Raw genomic sequence first — 12,100 nt, 5'->3', positions numbered from 1 at the left:
CTTTAAGAAATCCTAAAAAATATGAAAATAATTACAAATAGATCTTAAATAAATCTCAATTAAGTTCTAATTTAATCCTAATTGAAACTTTAATGTAATTTAATCAAATTCTAAATGAGTCCTAAATTCTAAATCAAATTCTAGACAAATCCTAAATCCTAAATTAAACCTTAGATAACTCTTAAGTCTTAAATCAAACCCTAGAAAAATCCTAAACCTTAAATCAAATCCTAAACCAAATTCTAATCTTAAACCAAATTCTAGACAAATCCTAAATCTTAGACCAAACCCTAGATAAATTTTAGAGCCTAAATCAAATCTTAATCCTAACCAAATCCTAACCAAACCTTAACCAGCTCAATCTATTCCTGGTATTGTTTAGAACCTCAATATGTATCAAACAAACTATTGATCTTATTTAAAAATTTACAAACTTTTTAATAACTAAGTTAGCAACAACCACACAAAATGTGAACATAATCACAAGTACTAAATGGAAGAAAAATCCTAAAATCCACTTGGATGTTAGCTGGCCTGTTACTTCAATTTGAATGTTGAACTTCCTATCCTAATATCTCCTTTTTAAGTTTTTCAATTATTTTCAAATTTTATATATGTGTAGAAAATCAAGTCTATTATTTTCATGTATAAATTTTATTCAATCCAATTAGTAGATTTTTGAAGATCTTAGAAATCCTAACTATCTCTCAAAGTCTAATTTTTGAAATTTCAACCTACTTGAAATTCAATAACCTTCTATTTAACTGTTCGATCAAACTCAAACTTACAAAATATATTTCAAACAACCATTTTCACAAGTCTTCAAAATTTGAATTATAGATCTACTACCAAACTCACGAGATTTTTCAAATTAAATACTCTTTGTATTTTACAAATTTTAGAGTCACCCAAAACAACTATGACTTTGCAAAGCACTTACAAAGTCATTACTCACTCAAATCATCCAAAATTAATGCTCAAAGAAACTTTTTTAAGTTTTTTCTCAAATCCTATTCTCTGAATTGCAAAGAAGCCCCTAAGTTGCCATAAGTACTTGGTTTTGTGCCTCAAGGTCTAATTTCAATCCACGTTGATAACGGGTCTGCTTTAAGTATCAAATTTTGTCCTTTTGAATTATTTTTTGTTAAAATCAACTCCTCACTTCTTCCTATATATGCTTATGTCTTTTATTTTTTTAATCTATTTTGTTTCACCTTATTTATGGCCTTACAAAATAAGTAGAAGCCTACTTTGTAAAAAGGTAGCATTTACATCTTTATTTTTACTTTCTTTTGGACTATTGTTTATTTTCTAAGATAATTTTCTACAATATTTAAAGTAAAATCTTCTATAATATGATAATTTCTTCACCCTTTTCACCTTTTAGTCATATTATATTACAATAGTGCTGCTCGATATTACAAACTAATGAATCTTTGATTGACGTTGCACAAATTTGTTCAAGCAAACTTGGATCAAATAGACTAATCATAGAAGTAGCATACAAATAAAATTATTCTAGATTAAAAAGAATAGCATATTATTAATCAAATATTTCTTCTTTGACCTTTGGAGCAAGATATGATCTCTTTAATAAATCATCTGATAGTCCTTCTTACTTTTTTAATTAATATGTAATTACAAAATCAAATAAAAATAATGATATATTCTAATAAACTTGGCATCAATTAAAAACCTAAGTTGATATAAAATACTTCAAATTTTATAATTTATATATATAATCACAAGATATATAGCGCCTTCCAACAAGTAACACCATTCTTGAAAAGATTCTAAAATTGTAAGAAGTTCTTTATTATAAATCTTATAATTGATTTATGTAATTAAAAAAGATTTAGAATAGAACTCAACTAGGTGGAGCTTTCTATCTTTTTTCATCTATGATAGTACAATTTGTAATATAAATTCAAAAGTATAAGTTTCTAAATAGACTTTTGTGAAATCTGGATGTAATAAGATTGGAGTTGTAATAAAAGCTACCTTCAAATCTTAAAAATCTCTTTGTGCTTGAGGTCTCTATTCCAATATATCTTTGCATGTCAATCAAGTGAAAAAAACCATCAATTTGGGAATAATTTTTGATAAATATTTAATAAAAATTAATAAATTTTAAAAAATATTATACATCATGTATTGTCTTTGGAGTTACTTATTCTATTACAACTTGAACTTTCTTTGGTTCCATCAAAAAGTCTTCATTGGATATAATGTATCTAAGAAATTTTAGTTTTGATTAATGGAATACATATTTTTTTAATTTGGCATATATTCTCACATCTTGTAACTTTTGCAAGACTAATCTCACATATTTTTTATGGTTTTTGAGAGTCTTAGAATAGATTAAGATATCATCAAGATAGTAGACAATAAACTTGTCTAAGAATTCTTAAAAAACATCATTCATTAAATGTTAGAATATACTTATAAAATTTTTCAATCCAAAAGGTATGATATTATATTCAAAATTTCTATACCTTGTCTAAAATATTCTCTTGTATTTATCTCTCTCTTTAATCTGCACCAAATTATACGTTCCACAAAGATCTATTTTGGTGTAGATTTTAGCTTGACTGAATTGCTTCAAAAGTCTTCATATCAATGGCAATGGATAAAAATTCTTCATTCTTATTTTGTTGAAGTCATGATAATTAATACACATTCCTAAAGGTCTATCTTTTTTCTTCATGAAAAGTATTGGTGCATTTGTTGGAGATTTAGAATGCTAAGTAAAGTTCTTTAGAAGATTTTTGTTGATGTAATCCTTCAATGCCAAAAGCTTATTTTGTAATAGGTTGTAGATTTGGCCAAATGGTGGTTGAGTCCTTTCTTAAATATCAATGGTACGATCATACAATTGATGCTTCAGCAATATATTAACATTCTTTCTTTTTAAGACATCTTAAAACTCTTTATACTACTTTGAAATAGCTACTAGTAAGCTTGTTTCTTTAGGAATTGGAGTTGCATAAATAATAAATGGCATTTTATTCTTGGTTCTCTTCATAAAAGTCTTTGTTCTAAAAAATAAAGGATTTATTATTCATGACTTCTTAATAGGTTCTACTCAAAGGAATTCTATAAAAAATTCAATCTTATATAATATCCTATCCTATAAAACATCCAATTCATAGATGGATTATATCTTTTTAACTACAAAAGTCCTTGAATGATAGAATTAAATAGAATTTTAATAATATTGAATACTATTTTACTATAATAGCTAATAAATGATATTTCTAATAATATGGTTTCATAAATAATATTATCTAAAGATAAAGATCGACCATCTATTACTTCTATATATATAAGTTTTAACTTTTGTACTACCAAAATTTTATGAAGTTCAAAAAACTTCTCATTTAAAAAACAAAAAAAAGCTTTTTAATTTAGTAAAGAATTTATTTGAAATCTTAATATACTAAGATATAAAAGAATAATAAAAAAATAATAAAATTAAATAGAAAAAGAGAGACCTTAATGAATTTGAGGTGTTGGAATGTTCAGCCACATTATAACAAGGTAAAGCTAAGATATTTGTATTATTGACACATAGAAATAGATAGTTGGAATCATGTTTCAAAAGTTATGGAAGTTTTTAGAATTTGGACTACCTTAGTGGACTATGTAGGATCCACCATAGAACATTCTAAAAAGAGCTTAGGGTAGTTATCTAGATAGAACCCACCATAAAATCTTCTTAAAAGAATTTAGGATAATTTTTTAAGTAGAATCCATTATCTGGAAACATTCTAAAAAGTCTAGGGTGGTAGAACAAAGTATAAATAGGACTAGCCAAGGCCTTTTGGGTATTTGGTCAGGTATGACTTTAGACCTTTTTTCTTAGTAAAATTTGATTTTGTAACTTTCTATTCAATTTTATTTTATTCTATTTTTTTTTGTTTAATTTTATTTTTTATTTTTTATTCTATTAAGTTCTATTTATTTTTATTCAAGTCAAATTTGTCCTACTTTGTAATGAAGTTTTATGTTGCCGTGGATTAAAAAGGTCTTAGACTCTCAAAATAGAGTGGTCTTATTTCATTAATATCAAAGCAAGTGTTAGACTGTTCTTTGGTAGTGTCTCATTAGTCATCATCTAATTCAAGGTTAATTATTATGGTTACATTGGGTATTGTATTCAGGCTACCACGAGCTATTCTTAAAAAGTCAACTAAAAAAAGAGAAGATATTACAATAGTGGAGTCCAACATGAAATTATAGCATGGGAGATATAGCAGAGTAATCCCAAATGGAGGCTCAAATATAATATTTCTTAAGCCACATAGCTACTTTGCAAAGGCAAATAGAAGCTTCTAAGACAAGAGAATTGACATTTGCTAGGCTGAAATTGACGAAGCCTAGTACATACTCTAGAACTTCAAGGCAAGAAGATGTATATTAATGGCTCTTCAACATGCAACAATACCTCTAATTATTTAAGGTAAATACCTCTAAATGAATTATGTATGCAACTAACTATTTGAGAGATATGGTAACCATTTGGTGGTGACATTGAATTCAAAACTATATAGCTTAAGATGGATTTTATAATTAGGAGGAATTTGAGACTAAATTAAGGAATCAATTTTGGTCCATCAATGACAAAAAGATAGTATGTGATGAATTGGCAAATATTACACAATCTAGATTAGTGAAAGATTATGTTTCCTGATTTAAGTCCCTATGTCTTTAAATTGGTAATGTTTCAAAGGCAAAGATGATGGATCAATTTATACCAAGTTCAAAACCTTCGATCCAGTAAGAGGTGAAACTAAAGGATCCACAAACATTTGAAGAGGCAATTAGGATTGCAGAGAGGGTCAATGCTATATATTTCAGAAATTATAGAGCACAACCTATAACACAAAGTCCTATGTTGTTATTTAATATTATGGCATAATAATTAATATTAATAGAAATTGATGCCCTATAAGGATCATTGACATTACAAATATGACAAATATTAGTGCAAAAGGGATTATATTTTTATTATTAAGAGCTAGGTTATTAGATTAAAAGATGTCTAAAACATCAAAATTCAAGCACCAATAAAACAAAGTGAGTTCATAGTCTCAAAACTCACCAAGTCAATAATGAGATAGAACAAGGAAACAAGGCTCTTCAGTAAAGGCAAGGAGGGCTAGTATTAGAGATAGCTATTGTCTCTCAGAGACAAATGGCACAGCCTTAGTCAACTATAGAAAAAATCGAGTGATCCATCTAATGGGGCTATTAAGAGGACATCCATGTCAAGTCCTTATAGATTGTGGCTCTACAAAAAATTACATCTCAATTGAATTATTGACCGACTTGGGATTAAAATTAAAGTGATCAATAAAAAAAACACATACCTTATAGATTACCAAGAAAAGGTATTGAATGAGACATATGAAGAAGAAACCTTAAAATTGATTGACACCTATGTCTTAAGAGAAAGGTTCAAGGTAAAAAAGTTAAAATATGATATTATCCTGGATATGCCATATCTAGAAGTGGAAATTAAGCAAGTTGATTTGATAGTGAAGGCAATTTCTTTCAAAGATGGTGGAAGTAAGGTGATTCTTTGTACCTATGCATTGAGTGAAGAAAAAAAATAATTTGCAATTAAAGACTTATTTAAAGGGACAACTTTTATGAAGAAGCAAATATAACATAAGCAACTGATATATATGATAATTTTAAATCTTGCGTCTGTGATAGAAAAGATAGTCGAAGGAGTAGAACAGATAGAGCAAATCATATGGAAATATAGAGATGTCTTCTTAATCAACCTACTTAGTGGAGTGCCTTTTGATTGAGGTGCCTCCTTTTAAATAGAACTATTTCATAGAGCCAAATTAGTAAATCAACTAATTTATTGTCTAGCACCAAATGTCTTTGAAGAGCTGTGTGAGCCCTAAATTCACCACTCATTAAATTGATGCCACACAACAAGTTCAAGAGATAGAATGGAGGGACTTCCAATTGTGAAATTGTTGAATTAATTTAAATGTGGATGTTTGTAGTTCAATTCAAATTAATGTCTTTCAAGCAATGGTTACCAACAATAAATTAAAGTATTAAATAAAATTAACTATGCAAATATAGTAAAAATAATCAACAAATTTGTTACTATTAATTGACCATAAGAATAAAAACTTAAGTTTGAATTAAAAGTTAAATTAAAATTTAAATTAAAAATTAAAGTTAAAAGTTAAAAGTTAAATTTTAAATTTTAAATTAAAAGTTAAAAGTAAAAGGTTAAGTTAAAATTAAAATTAAAAATTAAGTTTAAGAATTAAAATTAGAAGTTAAATTTAAAAGTTAAATTTAAAAGTTAAAATTAAAAGTTAATTGAGAATATTAAATGTTAAAAGTTAAACTTAAAATTTATTAGCCAAAAGGTGAAATGTGGAGATTAGAAGTCATTGTGAAGATGATAGTAAAAATAAAGTAAGAGAGGTGAAAGCGAAGGTACCTTGACAACACGCAAGGATTGAAGGCAGTGACCCCCATTTACTCCAAAAATTTACCAAAATTTGTAATCAACTTTTATTTGAATGGTTCTTAGCTTGTTGCAAGGCTAAATTAAAGATGCTCTTGATTCAACAATTCTCATTGCAATTTAATGATCTAGTCGTGAGAATTCCTCCTTTAAAGTTGAGTGACCCAAATTACCATGTCGACCAACCCTCTTCACTTTGAAATTCACTAAAAATTCAGATTGTCTTAAAACCCAACAAAACTTGTGCCTTTCAGAGCTTAGCTTATAAAGCTTGATGCTTCTAAGATTTCAAATAAAGTCAATCATCAAGAACTAAGAAATGCCTTTCCAAACTCGATTGATTCAAACTGCAAATGTAGTCGACTCCCTCAAACTCAAAAATTCACCAAAAAAATTTTATTATTCCAAATCAAGCATGTCTTATCTTTTCAAAAATCTAACAAAAAAATCTATAATTTTTTAGAATTTTAGATCAAAATAAAAGAAACTGAGTGATTGATTGAGGAAAATCCGAGGCCCTTAAAATCCTTGGGATATTTGAAAAAATGAGGAGCTATCTACCTCAATGAAGCATATTTTAAAACTTAATAATCATCCTTCACAATTCAAAATCCTTATACACACAATCACAAGGTTTACAATGAGATTTAAAATCTAAATAAAATTAAGATTAGGATTTTGGCCAAATTTTGGCATGACTTTGTCCTTCACTCAAAAGAAGAGAGAAAGAGAGGGCTTGAAAAACCAAGCCTCTCATATACAATGGAGTGGAGGCTTGTAGAAGGGTGGCTACATCCCTATCTTTGATTTTTAAGATTCCTAATCTAGATCTATGGCCTTCATTCATCCAAGAGTCAATTTTATTACTAAAACTGATGACTCTTGTAGGTGGTCAAGAAAGAATTTTTTTAGTAAATCTAAATTCACCATTATGTTCAAAACACCTTTTTAAGCTAAGATCAACTATTCACATGCTTCAATCCATGCTCAATTATAATTTTGATGGAAGTTTTTACTTACAAAGATCTTAGCAATTTTTTTGTAAAATTCTTCAAAATGAGAATTTTATTGCTTCACATGTATTTTGAAGGAGAGGGTGCTGATCTTGTTTTCTTCATGCCATGGGGTAAATCCGGTGCCACCATTGCATTAAAAAGACTTCTATTAATTAGAAGAACCACCATGCTGGTTGAATTTGTCGAATTTGGAAGAAAACTCAAAATTATCATTACTAACTTTCCGAAATCTTTTAGAGAATTATAATTCCAACTCCTAAATCATGTGAATGATTATAGGTGCACTCATAGGCTTTTAATCAACCCTCATAGTAATGACTAACAACCTCTAAATTATTAAATTAACTAAGTTGCTATTCTAATTTTCTAACTCTTATCACTTTAGTCCTAATTAATTTAATTCAAGGAATTAAGCTATAATTTATACCATCAAGGGTTGTAATCCTAAAAATTCTATAAAACTAAATTCTACTTATATAAATCCTAATTTAACATGTTCAACTATCATAAAATAGAAAAATAATAAGAATTTAAATTTTAGAGTATAATTGAGAGCTCACAAGTTACAGAAGACATTAGAAAAACTCTTAAAGAAGGGCCTCATTTGAGAAAGCACATCACTATGGAGAGTACATGTACTCTTTGCACATAAGAAACATGGCAGACTTTGGCTTTGCATTGACTATGAAGGCCTCAATAAGCAGGTTGTTAAGAATGCATATCTACTTCCACGTATGGATGATCTTCTTAATCAACTTCAAGGTGTGACCATCTTTAGCAAATTAGATCTTCACAGTGGCTATTGGTAGATACCTATTGTAAGAGAGGATGTAAAAAAGATGACATTTTGTATGTGCTATGGACATTTTGAATGGCTTATTTTATCTTTTGGCTTCATTAATGCTCCAGCCTCTTTTATAAGTCAGATGAACAAATTGTTTTAGGACCTTTTGAAGAAGTATGTAGTATGACCTTTATTGATGATATCCTCATATGTAGTAAAATCTTTGAAGAGTATGAGCAATACCTATGAGAAGTATTGCATCAACTACAAGATAGTGGCTTTTATTGCAAGCAATTAAAATGTAAACTTTGAAAGTTTGAATCATCTTTTTGGAGCAAGTGGTATCCTTCAAAGGTATATGCATGGAGCAAAATAAAGTGAAAGCAATAGAGGATTAGCCAATTCCTAATAGTTCTTTTGAAGTCCACTCATTTTTAGGCCTTGTTGGATATTATTACTGTTTTGTTTGACAATTTGCATATATTGTTGCTTTATTAACAAACATATTGTAGAAAGATGCTTTATTTGAATAGAAACTAGAATAGCAAAGCGTCTTTGATAGGTTGAAGGAAATACTCATTGTAGTTCTAATATTGCAACCGTATGATCTCAATCTTCTTTGTACACTTGACATTGATACTTTTGACTTTGCTATTGGAACAATCCTTCAAAAAGACTTTGGTAGAAGTCTTCAATATGTGGTATATGAATCATGCAAGCTTAAAAGGATAAAGTGCAATTACTCTGCACGTTTCAAGAACAATTAAGAATTATATACATTTCAAAAGTGTGGTGACACTATCTATTGGAAAAACCATTAGTCATTTGGACTGACCATCAATCATTGCTACACGATTTCGATCTAAAAAATATGAAATCACAACATCATCATTAGAAAGAATAGTTGCATTTTTTTGATATCCAGCTTGAATATAAGCAAAGGTGACAATATACTATGCCAGATATCTTATCAAAGAGACCAAACTTGAAGGCCAAATTTGAAGTTGAGATTGAAGTTTCTACCATTAGTAAAGTCATGTCAAATCTAACCGAAGAGGCAGAATCAAAGGAAGCTACGCATTGAGATGCTTATTTTAAGATGATTAGCGATTGGCTAATAGTAAGCAATATAAAAAATGAAGATTACAATCTTAGTAATGACTTCATCTATTTCAAGAAGTGGATTTATATGCCTGACAATGTTATACTCTGGATGCATATACTTTAAGAAAGATATGACATTCTAATATCTAGATATCTAGGGCAAGAGAAGACTCTAGAATGGATTTCAAAGACATGATTTTGGACAAGTTTGGATCGTGATGTTTGAACATTTGTATACTTCTATGAGTCATATCAACATAATAAAGCATACAACGTAGTGTTTCTTAGACTATTGCAGCCTATTCCATTACCTATTGCACATTAGGAGTAGGTGACTATGGATCTCATTATGTGTTTGCTACAAATACCTCATAATTACACCATGGTTGCCATCTTTGTGAATCAACTCTCAAAGTAACTTTACTTCGCCATGGTGCCCTTGGATATTAATGCCTAGATGCTTGCATAAGTCTTTTTGATATTATCTTTTGTCACCATGAATTACCTTATGTCATTATTTCAGATCGGAATCTACACTTCATTGGAGGTTTTTGGCAAGCCTTGTTCAAGGTACTAAGTATATGATTTGTCATATTTATAGTCTTTTATCTCCAAATAGATAGACAAAGAAAGTATGCAAATTGGATCTTTGAAGATATGTTGCAAATATTTGTGGTAGCTCATCATAATGATTAGAATGAATATTTAACACCTTGGGAGTTTGGTTACAATGATATTATTCAAGCAAGTATTGATCATTCACCATTTTCTTTACCACCAGTCAGCATCCAATTATGCCAATAACTCTTCATCATTCTATTGACATCAACAACCTGACAACGGAGGAGTTTATACAATGGCTTACAATGGCCTTACAAGAAGTATGGCATCACCTATTTATTATACAAAATGGCTAGAAGTACTATACGGATAACCATCGGCAATATAAGACCTTTCGAAAGTGTTATTCTTCAATGCCAACTTGCTACTTCCTACATCAATCTAAATCCGTAAATTGGTACCTAAGTGGCTTAGATCTTTCCACATTTTTGCAGTAATTTGTAATGTTTTAAACTACCTCAAGCTTCTGCCACATTTTTACAATGATTTGTGATGTTGCAAACTATCTCAATCTTTTGCCATATATTTGAGTCCATCTACTCTTCTATGTTTTGCAACTGAAAGAATTTCATACCAAGCCAAAGTGCTTTCTGGATTGACACTAACCACCACCACCACCAATTTAGTTGATGAATAATAAAAATATGATGTAGACAATATTTTACAACATTACTATCTTTGTTATGGTAGTAGACGTCCACAACTTTAAAACAAAGTTTTTTGAAAAGGTTATCCCATCCATAATATAACGTAGAAACTTGCACAAAATCTCATCCATTGCCAAGAGATAATTTAGAAATGCCATTGAAAGTGAAACAAGGATGTTCCGCATTAGTGGAAGAGAATTAATTGTAATAGGATATAAATAAAATATTTATATTGTTGACATATAGAGATAGATAGTTGGAACCATGTTTGAGAAGTTATAGAAGTTTCTAGAATTTGGACTAGGTTAATAGATTATATAGGATCTATCATAGAATATTCTAAAAATAGCTTAAGATAATTATCTAGGTAGGATCTACCATAGAACCTTCTAGAAAGAATTTAGGGTGATTATTTAAGTAAGATCCATCATCTAGAAACATTCTAGAAAGTCTAGGGTAGTAGAACAAAGTATAAATAGGACTAACTAGGGCCTTTTGGATATTTGGTCAAGCATGGCTTCAAATCTTTTCTCTTAGTAAAATTTGGTTTTGCAACTTTCTGTTTAATTTTGTTTTGTTTTATTTCTGTTTTCTCAATTTTATTATTCGTGTCTTATTTTGTTTAGTTTTATTTAGTTTTATTCAAGTCCAATTTGTCCTACTTTTTCATGATGTTTTATGTTGTTGTGGATTAGAAGGATCTTAGACTCTTGAGATAGATCAGTCATGTTTTACACATGGTGCCTATTGTAGGTGGACCTCTTTGTTTTTTTCAATGATCACACTCCTAATCTTGATTGTAAGTTTTTTTTTTTGGACAATTCCTAGATTTGTAGCCTTTTTGAATACAATATAAGCATAAATCTTATTCAAATCAATGCTTTTTTTTTTTTTGTAAGAGGTTTGAATTATATTGCATCAATTTACATATCTTGAATTCTAAAATTTGGAAGTAAAGCATTTATTGAAAGAATAGAGTACAAATTTTTAATGTATTTCTTTGTCAAAATCTATGAGCATTGATCTTGATGGCATTGAAATAATCAATTATTATACTTTACAACCTCATTGATAGCTTCATTGAGTATTTGAGGATCAAAGAATGATAATATCTTTTATATCATCACTTAAATCTCCAATAAAATTGGTCCATACGAGGTTGTTCATTTCAATTGATGTCAGAAGCCAATTGCTTAAAATCAGATGGATAAACTAATACTTGAGCTTGATGTAATGAACAAATCTTTATTGTTGCCCATTAGGCATTGTCATGTTTTTTAAAAGTCTCTACAAATACTTCTAAAAAAGCTTCAATATTTCTCAAGTTTGAAAATTTCTTCTCAAATAAAGGAGCAAACTGAGATAAGGCTTATCTTGTGAGCAATGTTCTAACTAAACAACTTTCAGTTCTTTTGTTGAATAA

Source organism: Physcomitrium patens, chromosome 26 (assembly GCF_059467195.1).
Source record: "Physcomitrium patens ecotype Gransden chromosome 26, ASM5946719v1, whole genome shotgun sequence".
Lineage (NCBI taxonomy): Eukaryota > Viridiplantae > Streptophyta > Bryopsida > Funariales > Funariaceae > Physcomitrium > Physcomitrium patens.
Note: the sequence above shows the minus strand (reverse complement) of the source record.